General features: G+C 42.9%; 1 protein-coding gene across 7 annotated transcripts in view; it reads left to right on the top strand.

Annotated features, from left to right (window-relative positions):
- Window positions 1-1,359: 1,359 nt before the first annotated feature.
- LOC311022593 (band 4.1-like protein 1) overlaps window positions 1,360-16,986 on the top strand; it is a 90,311-nt gene continuing 74,684 nt past the window's right edge. For 2 of the 7 annotated variants that reach the window (XM_084023961.1, XM_084023960.1), the window contains exon 1: window positions 1,366-1,522. The gene's annotated coding sequence lies outside the window, so the exon portion shown is untranslated. Of the gene's footprint in view, window positions 1,523-16,986 lie in introns of all 7 variants that reach the window. The other 5 variants (XM_084023956.1, XM_084023957.1, XM_084023958.1 and 2 more) reach the window with 5 other exon arrangements.

Genomic DNA, 16,986 nt, shown 5'->3' with positions numbered 1-16,986 from the left:
AATATGACGGCCAACATGCTGAACTCGAGGCTTCGTAACCATAATCCACAAACAAATAGGTGAAGTCCCCATGTCTACGTCCACTTACAGCCTATGTTTTGACACAATGACTGAAGACGGGGCCTCAGGATTAGAGACTAAACTAATTTCGGCAAAAGGTGAAAAAGGTTGTATATTATTTTATGACTCCATAGGGAGCTGCGCCACATCACTGGGCCATAACCAACCCAATAGAAATAATAATAACTATAATGATAAGAATATTAATAATACCTCTGTGCTGCTGCATCAATTTTGATTGTTTTAAAAAATGTTCATGTGTCATAGGAATAACATGCTAAATCATTGTGGCTGTCACTTGATATTATTATTGCTCCATATTTCCAGATACATTTTGCACAATCCAGGTAACATAAACGTAGAGTTGTGGTGCCAGTGGGACAGCTGCCCCTTGTCTGGTTCTAGCCTCGGCACTAGATAGAAATACAATGAAACTGCCTTACAGTAGAGTGGTTAAACTGTTGCCAGTGAGCCTGTAGTGACCATGTGTGTTTTGTATTTGGCTGGTAATATATTATTCTAGCCTATTGCTGTAATATTCCCTCCATCCTTCTGAGCCCAGTGACAGCACGTGGGCCTGCTTTTGTCAGGGACCAGTAGTGATTAATCAAGTCAGCCCTCATTGGTGAGTGTTATCAAACCTTTCAAAACAAAACCTTGTTCATTGACCACACACAGTGGAGAACTGCGATTACCTTTCACGTTTCAAATTCATTTCTCAGTTACAGCAGCGGGTGTTGCGGCTGGTCCTTTGTTCGAATAAATCCCATCATCTCCTGTATGCAAAAAGGTGAGGGAGCGAAGGAGGCGGTGCATCGAGTGATGAAATCAAAGGGGGCTGTGACGACACTGCGAGAAATAACAGCAGCCCCTCTGATGTAGTGCCCGCCCGGGCTTTAAATATTTCATCCAAAGGAAGAGAGTGAATGTGTCCCAAAACGAAACGTCCTCTCCCGCTCGCTAACGATCCAAATCTACTTCCACGGCGTCTTGTTGCTTCGTTCATTCCCCTGACAAACATCACTGACACGTGAATGCAGCTGCTGTGGAAACGACGTGTGGTTATGTCCCCTTTTGTTGCAATGTTTCCGCATGTTCTTGTTATTTTTTTAATGTGAGTACTTAGTGACAGTGAGGAATGGGTGTTTTTGTCGTCATTGCAGGAATGACACTTGCGTTGTTTGGTGTTACGCATTCCCCCTGAACGCACACTGTACGCGTGTGTGTCACTGCTCCCTCCCCGCCTGCCTCCCTCACTGCATCTGACAGCGTCCCTCCCTCTTTCTCTCCTCCTCCTCCTCCTCCTCCTTCTTCTGTCATTAGGCGTTTCACCGGCAAAACACCGACACACTCCCTTCCCCTGTAACCGGAGAATAAACACGGAGCGGCGACAGGAGCAGGATTGACCTCCGCCGGTGCGCACCATCCATGGTCCTCCCCTGGATGTCTGTCTGACAGGAGGGTACGTTGAAATATTCATACTCCCCCTTCCTTCTCCTCTGCCTCTTGTTGGTTTGCTCATGTCGTTTTAAACCCAGGCTTGGTTGTGTTCAACGATTTGTTGAATGTCGGGCTTTAACGTCTCCGAGACCTTCCTTTTTTTTAACATTTCCGCCAGCGGTCACTGCGCTTTGCTGGGCTGTCGTTGTGCCTTTTAGCCGCTGCAGTGACAACATGTATTTAAGCTGCAGCTGTTCGTTTGGTAACGCGCGTGGACTTTGCCCGCCTGCTCGCCGTCCTCTAGCGCGGGATGAATAATGTTGTGGGAATGAAGCGGACGCACCGAGGCAAGTTGTTGCGTCGTCTTGAGGTGCTATACCCACTGGCCCGGTCCGGTGTTGACAGCCAGCCTGCAACTAAGTCAGCCAGAAGCCCTCCGGGATCTGGACGGCCACTTACAGGCTGCACACATGATGCTGTCACCTACAGCACGGCCTCCTCGTTTTGCTGTTTAAAGTTGCGCTGCGCTTCAGACGTCAGCTGCTAATCTCAGTGTGCCTCAGCCTCCCGGGCCAAACTGGATCGAGATATGAGTCGGTGTGTTCTCCTACACGCCCGTCACTAATTATGCAACAGCCACACTGACAGATGCACACAAGCACAGAGGACTTGCACAATCGCTGTTGACAATGTCACACCCCCGTCATCACCTCTGGTTTGTGTTGATCTTTTAACACAAAGGTGTAGCTGAGAGATTTGGCCATTTTAAATCAATACAAATGTACTTGCAGTGTAATAATTTGTCAATGATGTGTAAAGTGGTGTTCTTCAGCTGAATCCGGTGGAGATGTATGGCTGTGGAGGTGAAGCAGGCTCTGCCTGTGTTCGCCTGCATGCTCGGGCAGGTCCGTGTGTGGAAATGGCCTCACCTTTGGCCCCCTTGCTTCTGCAGGTTTTGTGGAATTACATACAGTATCGTTAAGGAATGTGTCAGCAATGTATGCATGGGCTTCACCATCGGGATGCTTTGCCTGCGTCTTATATATTGAGCTGTCTACCTTCTGTCGATCTTTGAGTTCATTACAATCATCTAGCATTGCCAAATCTCCAAGAAAGTTCCATAAAGTTTTGTCCCTAAAAGCTCTAATTGACTCTCGTATCATATTTCCTAAGCTAATGCTTTGTCCTTGCATTAGGGCAAGTCGGACCAAGTGTGACTCAGTTCCTCCACGGTGTTACCATACAGATGGGCTCCTGGTACTTTGTCATGCTCTTCCTCCAGGCCGCACACACTGTCATGCTCAGCTGGCAGCGCTGCTGTCACACGGCGTCCACGTCGTTAACATCGGACACACTCCCCCGCCTGCTGTGTCAGCCTTGCCTAGTCACCCTGCCAGCCAGCTTCCTGATGCTCCTTCTCCCCCATTAACTGCCAGGGAGCCATTACCTCATCTCAGCGCCAGCTCCTCCGCTGTTTGCACCTCGCTACTACGACATGAATCTGTGATCACACAGGCACATCCAGGTGGATCTAACTCAACATTTTGCCTTTTAAAAAAAAAAAAATACCGTAATAAATTTACCGTAGCGTGTGCACAGGGTCTTGCTACTAGTGCGCACATGTTCAGTGTTTGAGTTCAGATGCCCGAGGGTGCCACTGGGATTTCACAGCCCAGCATGCTGCCGACCACCATTTGCAATTCAAATGAGCATGTATGAGGCATCCAGTGAGGCTGAAGCAGCCCTCCGTGTCTCATTCGAGGCTGTCATTCCTCGCAATTTCAAGTTAACTCGGCCATTTCTTCTTGACTTCTCTGTTGGAAAAAGGGAGCGGTTAGTGGCTTCTCCGTGTGAAAGACCATCACGGAGGAAGACTGTATTTTTAGGTGGCCATTTTACCTGTGTCATCGTTTTCTTTTGTATATACTGTAGCCCTTGGCCCATGCATGAAATGTTGCATACTTGTGTGGGGTCACCCTGCCGTGTTGTGTCCTGTGCTTGTCATTGCTTTTGGCCCAGTAAAATCTTCTTTGATTCGCCATGTTTTTATAGCCTGGTGATTGTGCTCACGTCCCTTCCTGCTTGCAGAACGCCAGTGACCAGCAACACACAGAGACAACCACACAGACATGCATATGATTGGATTACTAAACGGCCCTGTCGGGCACAGGCCCAGGGGCGCAAAGTGTCAGGGGCCCCCCTGACCTTCAACGACCAAATGTCAGTCAGAGAGACGCGTGCCAACCAAGAAGAGACTCAAAATGACCACAAAGAAAAGTAAAACAGCTACCAAGAGACGCAAAGAGACCAAAACAACAACAAAGAGACACAAAGGGACCCACGATGACTATAAAAAGGGGCAAAGCGACTACAGACAAAAAATAACCACAGAACGACCAAAACAACAACAATGGACACACACTTGTGTTTGTACTTCTACACTTGAGGGAGTTGCTTATTGATGTAAAGCATTGCCGAATACCTAATTTTAACGAACAAACATCTAATCACAACCTTAATCTAAATCCAGTTTCAATCCTGAAGTTATCATCTGTAGGATTGTCAGGGTATCAACCCCCCCCCCCCCCCCCCCTTTTTTTTTTTACTATTTATATTTATGTCAATATATGGAGTCTGCACTCTCCATGTTGTTGTTTTAGGGATAATGCCGCAGATTCTGCAGCATTCAAATTGCGTATCCAGACACAAGCGATCCACAGGAAACAATGCATGCAAGTAGATGTGACATGGAAGGTAAAAGCTGGTACAATGTGCATATTTTGGAAGCAAATTGAATTCTGATTGACTGCTTTACCCACCAACTTGTGTGCATATATGCAGGTGTTTTGAACACATGACAGATGCTTTAAAAATACCTGATACTCTCCTTTCCCATTGCCAGTAGACAAGTATGAACTTTTTTTCTCTGGTGTGCCATCTTCAACAATTGAGCCATAAAAAACGAGGGTAGGAAACAGCAAAAATGTGAGGCGGAAACTTAATTTGTATAGCTGTTGCTTAGTCAGTCTTTCTTTCAGACTCTCAAACCAGAGTTGGTGATTGCTGGAATAGTGGAAAGACTGACAAAAAGGGATTTGATGAGTTTTATTTTGTTGCTGTTGAGTTTGAATGTAGTCTTTTACGATGAGGTAAAATTAGTTGTCTGACTGGAGTCTGGTGACGTTGAGGAGAGCTAATTAATGGTTTTGTATGTTAATGAATTATAATTATAATTATAATTGTATTTATTATATAGTCACTTCACACAACATCGTGCCAGAAAAGGAGCAAAAGTTGGCATGTGCTCCTCGCTGTCCTGTTTCCTTCCCTGTGATTGGAGGTGGATCACTGACTGTGTAAGTGTAAGGAGATGTAGTCCCTGCGACATCACTCATTGGTTTGTGGACTAGTTTGGCATTCTGGCCGTCGCCATTTTTGATTTTTTTTTACCTGTCAATCCCAAGGTAGCACCGCCCTAAAGCGTACACAGCTTCATTGTCTATTTGACTCTAAATAGACCATCATTTACTAAATGAACATCATGCTGTATTGAAGAGGACCTAAAACTAGCGTTTGAGACCATAAATTCATGTTTACAATGTTTAGTGAGATAATAACGTAAGAAGTAGAGTAATTTTCTCATTGGCTTCCATGGAGTCAGACTTATTCTTGCAACCAGAAGAGTCGCCCCCTGATGGCCAGTAGAGAGAATGCAAGTTTAAGGCACTTCAGAGTTGGCTTCACTTTTCAGAACTGGAGTTTGCTGCCTGACTTGCAGTTGATAAGTACCCGTGATTACTGCAGGCTCATTTGGAATCGATCAACTGTAACCTTTCCCACTAAAGACAAAAGCCGGATGATAGTGGGTGTGTGTGGGTATTTTTGTCCAATGAGAAAAGAACTATAAACTATAAAGATGGGGTAATTCTTCTTCCTCCCACACTGAGCAGCCTTACCTGCCGAGTTGAATCCCCTGGGCAGACTGTGTGGATTCCACTGGTTGAGAAGTGTAAAAAACATTACCTGTTCATTAACAAAGCGTGGTGGGCCGCATTGGACTGCAATTCACTACATTAATGTTGTTGAAATAATCACTGAAACAAAGGGCAATGTATTTTTAGATTGACAGATAATCTATGTGGGGGGAAAAAGGAACAAATGCTCAAATCTTTGTATTAAACAGCCAAATCAAATTTGAATCAAATCACTCTGACTCAGGTGTAGCTTTACAAAATTGCTGCAGCAAAGGCTCTGATATTCTGACCTTTAATTTGTTGTGTAGGTCAAGCTTTAAAAACAAGTCGATAGCATCTTTCAAACCTTCCTGGCCTAAATACCATCATCACAAACATTTACAAACTATGTAACTCATAGCTGATACCTGATAACTGATGATCAGCGCTGTGCTATTGACTGTCACCTAATATTCACAGAGCGTACTACAGCGGTAAAGTGCACTGCAGCCTTGTGTTTATTTATCCAATATACCTAATCCTAGACCATGATCTCTGTTTTGCATGCTGTTTACCAGCTTTGTTTGCAATAATCATAACGAGAGTAACCGCGCTGGCTGTGTGCTATTGTTTTATGGGAATTGTATTGAACCTCATCAGAATGCTGCAGTCCTGTCAAAGTCTTCTTACTCACTTGAACACCATCATTGTTTCACTGCGTTGTCATATGTATGTTTGGGGTTTACAGCTACAATGTCCACAGTTTTTTTTTCTCCTGTCAATTCATCTCTGTACAGATGTCCGCTGTATCATCGGGGCTTTATTTTTTGCTTTGTTTTTTTTTACACACTTCACACAGCTCTGGGTGAATTATTGCCTTCCTCGGATTGCATCATGCCGTCTGCAGTAAGAAGTGAGAAAGAGAGGCTATTTCATGCCATAGGGAAGTTTTTCCTATTTCCCACCTTCTGTCATAAAGCTCTTCACAGTTGATGGGAAGCATTACTTTGTCCTTCTGAAGGGGAGGCAGAGAGCTTTACCCTGAGCAGCAGCAGCAGCAGCAGCTCAGGCTGCCTCAGCCTGATGATTACAGTGAGTCAGCAGGTTCTCCGTTTTTTCCCTCCTTCCTTTGCATACCTACACTTGTCTCCCTCGCTCCCTCTCGACCGCCGCCTTCTTTGAACAAATCCCCTGCCTCTAAAGGATGAGACTCATCATGTTGTTGTCTTGCTTTGATCTGGTGCAACGATACCCATAATGCTGCTCATATTCTTTTTTTTTTTTGCCTCCCAACAGTAAAGCAGCATTCATATTTCAGGCAAAGGTGGCAAGGAAAGTTTCCGCTTCTGTTCCAGGCTGCTTATTTTTCCGTCGTTGTGGTCTGCCTTGGAAATTTTCTTCTTCAGCTGTGTTGGCCTTTGCCAACAAACCAAGCCAGCAGCCATTGTTTTCTTTTGGCCACTTCACACTTGGCAATCATTAATTGGAGCCTTTGCATTCAACAGTTGTGGAGGAAGGCTAATTCCATTGTTGATCTGTCCATTTCCCCGATGATTAGAGTGAGCACATTGTAGAAAGCTGGCGAATTGGGGGAAAATAGTCGACACCAAGGTCGATCTTAGTGCAAAGTATTTATAAATAAATAAATCTAGACCTGAAAAGAGGATTAGGAAGGATTAGAGTAACAGAAATAAAAAAAACAAAAACAAAAACAAAACAAAACATAAACAATACCATGCTGTTGCTACTGAGGAAGTTGATTTGCAAACATGCTGATGTTGCAGGTGTAGTGAAGTGAACTACTGGAGCACAGTTTGGCTTCTACACTGTGATTAAAAATGGTTGCTGCTGCTGTCTCGTTAAAGAGATATGCCGCTCTATTGAGGAAGCTGGGTCCACTCTGACCTCTGCATTATATTTCACTGCTAATTAACCTAAAGGATGATTGTGCATCAAATACCCAATGAAGCAGGTGGGTGTAGGCTGCATGCGGGCTGTAGCAGTCTGTCAGGTTGGATAGCGCCCACTATTTCTCAGGGATGAAATGTGCTTGTTGAGGGTCGTGTTAGCTTGATTTACTGCAGTGGTCTATGGAGACGGAGATGAACAGGACTACTCCCAGTCCCTGTGGGCCCCGTGGTGTAGTTTTGAAACTGGTCTGACAGGTTGGAAGGCAGATCCAGGCACAGCTGCAGTCATTACTCCACACTTTGTACACTCATACTTGCAGTGTGTGTTTACAGTTCTCAGTAATAATCAGTGGACACTTGCGACACATGTCTTGTACACACACACACACACACACACACACACACACACACACACACACACACACACACACACACACACACACACAACGCTTAGAACAAGTGAACGTCGTCATTGTGACGGTTTGTGGACTATGGGTTGAAACCTCAAGTTCAACATCGCCATCTTGGAATTGTTTTCAACCAGTGAATGCAAGTGACCATATTTGGACTGCTGAGGAGTGACAGGTGGATCTGACGAACAGAACATTTTAACACTAAGTGAGACTGTAGCGAACCCACAGTATGATTCTGTGGTAGCAGTCTATCAATCACAAGCTAGTCATACCCTAAAGAATACCCTGCTTTATGGTCAATTTATTCTAAATGGACTAATGAACATCGTGCTGTATTGAAGATGACTTGAAACGAGTGCTTGATACTATACCATTGTGGTTTTTATAATGCTTGTTGAGATTAGTAATAGAGATTAGTATAGTAAATTAAGTGAGAGGGTAAATTAAGTGAGAGGGTAAAAAACCCTTACCTATAGCACTCTGATCGTAGCACTGTTGCTCTTGAAGTACTAGTTTACTCAGATGAGGACCTAACACTTGTTCTATTTTTAGCTCTTACTTTATTGGCAATGATACGTTGTGGTTTCCTTGTTTCCTTCTTTTGACAAATGTACTTATTGTAAGTCGCTTTGGACAAAAGCGTCTGCTAAATGACCTAAATGTAAATGTAATGTAAATGTAAATGTAATTTTCTCATAAAATTCCATGCAGTCAGACTTATTTTTGCAACCAGAGGAGTCGCCCCCTGATGGACAGTAAAGAGAATGCTAGGTTAAGGCACTTCCGCTTGGAAAAAAACTTACAAGCTGTGTACACACTCATTCTTCCATCAAATCCCCATCAACATTTCCTATTATCAGATAATTTGTGAAACTATCTTCTGCATGTCTTTTGTCATAATGCTATTAGTCATGTTGACCATTTCATGCTTGACTGTGTCAACAGTGTCAACAGCCTGGCGAGTTTCAAAGCTCAGGGTTTTTTTGAAGTCTCACACTGTAGGGTCCCCCTCAAACGGAATTAAGTCAACTACTTCCCCAAATTTGAGAAATTGTCACCATTTAAAGTATTAGCAATCACCAGTTGTTCTTTGCAATGTCCGAAGGTACAGGCAGCTGTCAATGGAATACTGTGATGCTGAAGTTGACAGTCTTTACCTCCACCAACAATGTTAGGTTTCTGGTTCAGTTCATTTGTCTGTTAATCAACAGGATTACATAAAATAAAAATACTTGCCTGGTTTTAATGAATTGTCGAAGGGTGCAGCATAGATAACCGGGGAAATGTTGGTCTCAGGGCACATACACATTAATTTTCACTTATGGCAATAGCCTTGGCGGAGGTCTGTGCTCTCGTGAGTGTCCTTCTAGCTCTCTATGATTTACAAGGGGATTTCTGGACGATTATTCGTCATGGACATCAGAGATAATGTAATATCCGTGGGGGGGGGGGGGGGGGGGGGGCACTGAATATGTGTGTCTGTGTGTTTTGAGCTGACTGATTTATGCCTCAGTTAAAGAGAAGGAGGCGGACTTTTGATGCAAGTTGTCGGCATCAAGGGTTTTAAATAACTTTATTTGCCTCCATAATCTGTCACAGTAACTGCTGCTGCCCCAACTGTTGACCAACATGGTTGACCATGTTGGTGACCAGCAGGACAAACTGCGATAGCTAACTTTCTGTTGTTTTTAGAACACTGCCTTGTCTCTTTCACCTCAAGTATCTTTTTGTCTCTACCTCTTCAACCCCCCTTTAACTCTCTCTTCACAGGGAGCATCACACAGTTTGAAAACCATAGACCAGGTCCGTTTTTCTGACTAAAACTCAACCAAAATGGTTTAATGGCAAAATGACCTTGCTGATTCATCCACAATTGAATCATGAGTAATGTAAAGTACACATTTTCTTGTAAATGATCCACAAACTCCATAAGCTCTGATTTGAACCTTTTACTTCAGAAGAATACACTCTTTTAGCTCACATTGAGTAACAGTAACAGTAATTGTACTTTTATAGTACAGCATACAGGGACGTGCAAAACACGAGTGCTCATATTCTGAATATAGAAGTGGACAGTGTTGGGCAAGTTACTTCAAAAGCGTAATGCATTATTTATTACTTGTTACTGTCATTTCAAAGTAATTAGTTACATTACAATATTACTGTCTTTGAATTGTAAGGCATTACACTACTTTTACATTACTTTTGCATTACTATTGGCCAAAATAAAAGGAAATATGTATTTTTTGTTCTCAATGGATCTTCTTGTGTTCAATGCAGCTCATTACACAGCAGGATGTGATGTTTTTCGCTTCAAAATAAAAGAACGAAAAACGGAAAATGACTCGTATCCCGTTATTCGTTTTAAAAACGGAAAACGAGAAACGGAAAACGACTCGTTAACTGATATTTGATATTGTGTTCATGAATGGGATTCGGGGATGAAATAACAGGGCCATTTTTCATTCCAGATTTGCCGTACGTCTTTTTTAATTACCTTGAAGGCGCTGTGTTATGCTGCGAAATTACCTGAAAGCCTACCTGAGACATTTAGGGGAGCTCTAAATCACTGTTCATAAACGCTCTGACAGCGTCTGACACTAGCGTTTTGAAGCAAACCTACTGTTTTAAACTCGCATCAAAAGCGTTATGACGCAGACATAAAAGCGGTTAAAAACCGACGGGGAGAATCGGAGCCTCCGCCTTCGCCGCCGCCCCTCAGCTGTTAATCCTCGGTGTGCCGGGGTGGGCTGCCCTCTGACTGACCGGGAGCCGCTCCGTGAGTCGGTGTCCAGCTCATGGAGCCTGCTAACAACAGCGCTTAATTAACATAGTGTAGAGTTACACGGACCGGCTTTCACACTTTTCCAAAAGTGGAGCGTATGCCCATCTCGCAATCGCGAATGTAGAGTCAATTGATTTCGGGTTTAAAATGCATTGTAACGCACATTACTGAGATTTGTACCGAGTAAAATATTACCAGTTTTTTTTTTGTAATGCCTTACATTACCGCGTTACAGCAAAATGTAATGCATACAGTAATGCATTACTTTTGTAACGCGTTACTCCCAACACTGGAAGTGGACATAGTCACCGTGATGTCACTCATTGGTTGTGGACTATGATTTTAAGCCTTGAGTTAAGCATTTTGGTTGTCACCATCTTGGTTTTTGGCCAGTGCCATCTTGTTTTTTTTTGCAAACAGAAGTGAGACAAGTAGGTGGAGCTAAGTACAACTGATGCTGAATAAGACTGAAAGGTTATTCAACTTTAATGAGCTGAAAACACTGAAAGCGTTAAGGTTTTAAGGCAAAAAGACAACACCATGGTAGTGTTCTGTCAATCACAAGGTAGCCACGCCCTCAAGCATGCCCTGCTTTATCATCTACTTTACTCTAAATGGGACAATAATTTACCAAATGGGTGTATCAAAGTCCTTAAACTTGCAATTTAGACTTTAAACTCATGTTTACAATGTTTACTGAGATAATAACTCAGTTAATAATATTTCTCACAGACAGCTATGCAATCCAACTTCTTTTTGCAACCAGAGAAGTCGCCCCCTACTTGTGATTCGAAAGAATGCAAATGCATGCATGGCTACACTGCACAGAACCGGAGATTGCCACCTGTTCTAACCTGAAGAAAGGGGTATTTTATTTCCACAAATTAAAAAGACTCTCAACAGCAACAATATCACATTTGCATGATACAGTGTCACATGACACATTTATGGACAATTTTTATGATTACTCTTCTATTTATGGTCTTGACTGCAGTACTTTGCTTTATTGCTAATTCTTTTTAACTTTTGTGTGCACTGAACACCAAGGCAACTTCCATGTATGTGAAAACGTATTTGTCAAAAAAAGTTCTGATTCTGGTTCTGACAGGATGTGAAGAGCATCGCTGAGCATCATCTTTTTTAATCCTACAGCTGAGTCATCCTCAATTCTGTGTCCCATGGAGGCATGCCTATCAAAAGGAATAAGTTTGGATGATATAAGTTGGTACTCATATTTATGCAATCACAACAGCAAATATAAAACATTTATTTTTTTAATTTAAGTTGTTTGGGCAACTTCAGCCCAGCCTTGCGCAAGTCCTTGCCAGCACGTGCTAAATATATATATATTCATATTTTTTTGAGCTGCACTCTCTGCTGCTCCTCTTATACTGCCTTGTTCCTCTGTGTGCCAACAAGCATCCTCTCACCTCATTAATAGGGTTGCTGATTTATAATTAGAGCCGTTGCATCTGCAGCAAGCTTCTTTGTGAAGTCATGAAGGGATTTTGGTGCAGCAACATTAGCTGGCTTTGTTAGGAGTGTGTCAATGCCCAAGTCAGTATGCAGTTTACAACAAATCCCAAAGTCATGCTGTTCGGCAAGCAGCAGTGGTGTGTGGAGGAGAAGTAATGTTGTTGTGTTTTGGGGTGGTCCCCATCTGGCTGAAACCACTGTGTGTTGTTGTTATCGCTGCCTGCACAACACTCTCACTTCTCTCCCCCACCTTCACTCGTGAGTTGGAAGGCCACTCCTCAGTGATGGGAACCACCCATTGTTTTGGCATCAGCAGCTCCTTCATTAATAGTCAGCTGTTTTTTCACAACTGCAGGCTTTTCACTAATGTTTTTTTAGTGGCCGGCATAAAATGTTTCACATGCTAATCATCATGGATACTCTGTCACACATCGATTCTTCTTCTCTTTTCTTTTAACGTTGGCAGCGACAATGAGAGGCCTTTTTATAATTCATGATGGACGTCCCTCTGGTAGCCGTTTTTTGTGCTGCAATCTCACCAGACTCGTCTACGCCAAATGCAAATAGCAGCGCTGCCAAACACTCCAGTCCACAGACTAAGATGCTTGGTGTTAGCTTTCTGCTGCCATTTAGCAAACCACACTCCTTTGTCCACATAGTAGTGGTAGTGGTAGTGGTAGTGGTAGTAAAAGTGGGGGGTTTAGCTCAGGAGGTTGGCTGGCAACCGCAAGATTGCCGGTTCGATCCCCGGCTCCTCCTAGCTGAGTGCCTGGTGTCCCTGAGCAAGACACCTCACCCTAATTGCTCCTGACGAGCTGGCTGTCGCCCTGCGTGGTTGACTCCGCCGTCAGTGTGTGAATGTGTGAGTGAATGGGTGAATGTCAGTCATAACTGTAAAGCGCTTTGGAGAAAAGCGCTATATAAATGAGGCCATTTACCATTTGCCATTTAAAAGTGATTGGCAAATGAGTGATTCTGCCCAGAAAAGTTTACAAGACAACTCTATAATGTTCTAGACATGCCTTTTTAAGCCTAAGTCTCTCTCTTCCTGCCCCTGATACTTAAACAAATAGCATTGAGTTCCTTGTTCAGCATCTTTTCAAATCCTCTGACACTGACACCAATAACACAGAGAGCTCCTGTAGCTTCCTTTCAGCCCCGGCACTGATCCTAATAAGGAGATGAATGGCTCTATACAAACAGTAGAGTGAAGCTGGCCCACTGCCTTTCTGTCTCTGTGTGCTGTGGGTGAAATGCCTGTTTCAGCCTCCTCTGATCTGCTTCTGTTCCTCTGTGGAACTGGTCAGTGGTCAGTTCAGGAATTGACAGAGGGGGCACCTCCTGGACTGGCCAAAGAGAATAGTTTGGTAAAATGAAAGCCAAAAAAAGCAATTTTGTTTAAGGATTGTGATGTAATGCTAAAAAAGTCACTTCCCTGCAGGTGAATAACTCGGGTAAAGGGAGGAGCTGTTTTGCAACAAGTTTTGGTCAATGACCATCAATAACAACAAGTTACTCCTCATCATCAAATCACTTTTCAAGCCTGTCCAGATCAACATTCTGCATTAGCCAGAGCCTGGAGGAGAAGTGAAAAATTGCTTATTTAAACAGCTAGCTAGACATTGCTTGTGCACATTGGTAAAACTTCCAAAAACAGGTCTATATATTAAATTCTCAGTTCAGAATTTAGTGTTATATGAGAATGTACTTCAAAATTGTATAGCCAAAGAAAGTATATTGGTCCTTCAAACCAAGACGTGGCTAACTTAGCTAGCTTGCTTGCTATGAGGACTCTACATCCACCTTTTTAGCAATTGTTTGACATGATATGATGGAAATAAAATTGAGAAAAGAAAGAGACAGTTTGATAGAACTTACTAGGTCAGTTACTTTCACAGAGAGAAATGTAAGTGCAAAACTTCTGATCACATTTATAAATAATGTTCCTACTTTTAGAGATGTCAGTATTCCAAAATTAGTACCAGTCTAGATTACTCCAAAAATGTGGGAGTGAAATTGTCCACTGTCTAATCATTGCTGGCATTATTTCTGCTGTGCCTTGGTAGCAGGCAGTTATTTTCACGCCATCTGCATACTTGCTTTGATTGTACTTTAACAAGGTAAATCAATCAATTCTATCCCAAAAGATGGCATCATTCTCGCCCACTAGGTGTTTACACAGAATGAAACTTGTTGGAGCTGGATTGGGAAACAACCGAGACAAACCTATTTCAAGTGTTTCATTTGGTTTGGCAGCTTCCTGTTAACTGCTTCTGACAAGCTTAACAAAAGTCAGTGAGGCTGGTGTTTGTTTATGGAGTTGGACTGTGTTTAAGCAGGGAAAAGTCAGCGCTTCTGTTCACTTTCTGTTTAGCCTGAGAGCAAACGTGACTCTGTCTCTATACCTGAATCTTCGCTACTCACTAATATCCATTTGCTCCTAGAGTATTTTTAACACCACACTAGCCTCTGGCAGTCAGTGAGTTTCACTGACATTTTTCAAACTTGACCTCTGTAGCTCCACTGTCTTTTCACAAGCAGCCGGCTGTAACCCTGTCACAGACATCTTAGTAGCCCCAAAGTCTGGATTGAAAACTGCAGGGCATCATTGGTGTTATATACACTGCTCAAAAAAATAAAGGGAACACTCAACAACATAATCTAACTGCAAGTCAATCATATTTCTGAGATATCAACCTGTCCAAAGAGCATGGAGGAGATTCCAGGAGACAGGCCAGTACACCAGGAGATGTGGAGGCGGCCGAAGAAGGACAACAACCAAACAGCAGGACTGATATCTGCTCCTTTGTGCATGGAGGAACAGAAGGAGCACTGCCAGAGCCCTACAAAATGACCTCCAGCAGGCCACTGATGTTCAAGTTTCAACTCAAACGGTCGGAAATCGACTCCATGAGGGTGGTTTGATGGCCCGACGTCCACAAATAGGGCCTGTGCTTACAACCCAACACCATGCAATGCGATTGGCATTTGCTAGAGATCACAGAGATTGGCACGTTGGCCATTGGCACCCTGTGCTCTTCATGGATGAGAGCAGGTTCACCCTGAGCACATGTGACCGACGTGACAGGGTCTGGCGACGCCGCGGAGAACGTTCTGCTGCTGCAACATCCTCCAGCATGACCGGTTTGGCGGTGGGTCAGTGATGGTCTGGGGAGGCATTTCTTTGGAAGGTCCCACAGCCCTCCATGTGCTTGCCGGAGGTACCCTGACTGCCATTAGGTACCAGAATGAGATCCTCAGACCCATTGTAAGACCATATGCTGGTGTAGGGGGCCCTAGGTTCCTTCTAATGCATGACAATGCTCGGCCTCATGTGGCTGGAGTGTGTCAGCAGTTCCTGCATGATGAAGGCATTGATGTTATGGACTGGCCTACCCATTCCCCACACCTGAATCCTATTGAGCACATCTGGGACATCATGTCTTGTTCCATCCACCAACACCATGTCACACCACAGACTGCAGGAGTTGACTGCTGCTCTGGTCCAGGTCTGGGAGGAGATCCCTCAGGAGACCATCCGTCGTCTCATCAGGAGCATGCCCAGCCGTTATAGGGAGTGCATACAGGCACGGTGAGGCCACACGCACTACTGAGAATCATTTAGACATGTCTTTAAAAATCTCTACAAAAGTTGGATCAGCCTGCAGTCTGATTTTCCACTTTGATTTTCGGTATGATTTTGAATCGAGACCTCCATAAGATGAGGATTTTGATTTCATTAATCATCCTTATGTTGTTTTGTTGTCAACGCATTGCACTTTGCAATGAATAAAGATTTCCAACTGGAATATGTTATTCATTGAGAACTAGCATGTGGTGTTTAGGTGTTCCCTTTATTTTTTTGAGCAGTTTATATGTTGATCATCAAAGATATTTAAACATTTGATGAGAATGGAAGAGGTATAATATGAGTAAATGAGAAAAATGCTGTTTTTATTGGTTAATTTTAATACCAAGACACTGACACACGACACACTGATCCACATTGTTACCAAAATAATACACAGTTTGTATTAAATGTGGGCATTGTGTTGAATAAGGCCACTCTACTGTGTATGCCTCAGGTGGATTTCAGAAAATGATGTGATGGTATGTGGGACTCTCTGCAACAATGGAGGACCAGAGCTTTGAAAGTGCTTGAGGAATGACTGTCACATTTGGAAGAGGGCAAAACAGAAAGAAAATAGCATTTTTTCTGAACCCTGCTTTAACACTGCTTTAATACTGGAAAAATAATCACCGAGGGCTAGATATTGCCGTCCACAATTACATTTCAGGGCTATTTTAAAAAACACTATTACATTAGAAATGGAAAAAGGCACCAAGATTCTAAAAGTTATTTAGTCATGATGTTTTCTCAGGTCTCTGTTGCATTACGTAAAGAGAGAAACCGAATCAAATCGAAATATCCTAATAATTCACTGACTCATATTTCAAAATTTTTCCATATCAGTAATAAAGTATTGTCGGGATAAACTGCAAAAGAACATAGACATTCATGTTCTTTTTATAGGTTTGATTCTATTTTATTATCATCTTCTAGTTGTTTGACAGTAAAGAACAAAACGATAAAAGGCCATTATTGGAAATTATTTCTGTGGAGCAATATGAAATCCACGAACAATAAGCCTCAGAATTGTCAAAGTTACTGCCTTCGCTCTTATTTATTTCTCTCAACAGCGAGTGGGAAGCTCTCAACGTAAACGTTTCCCTTGTAAAGTGGATGCATTTGCACATGTTGTGTAACAAAATGTGGGAGTGAAATGGTTCACTGTCACATCATTGCTGGGATTATATATATTTCTGCTTTTCCTTGGTAGCAGGCAGTAGTTCTTTTACTGCATATATGCACACTTGCTTTAATTTAACATAAAGTGTATAAATCAATCAATTCTATCCCAAAAGATGGCATCATTCTCTCCCACTAG

The sequence above is a fragment of the Eutrigla gurnardus genome (genome assembly GCF_963514095.1).
Source record: "Eutrigla gurnardus genome assembly, chromosome: 2".
Lineage (NCBI taxonomy): Eukaryota > Metazoa > Chordata > Actinopteri > Perciformes > Triglidae > Eutrigla > Eutrigla gurnardus.
The sequence above is the reverse complement of the archived record's forward strand: the minus strand, read 5'-3'. Positions and strand labels throughout refer to the sequence as shown.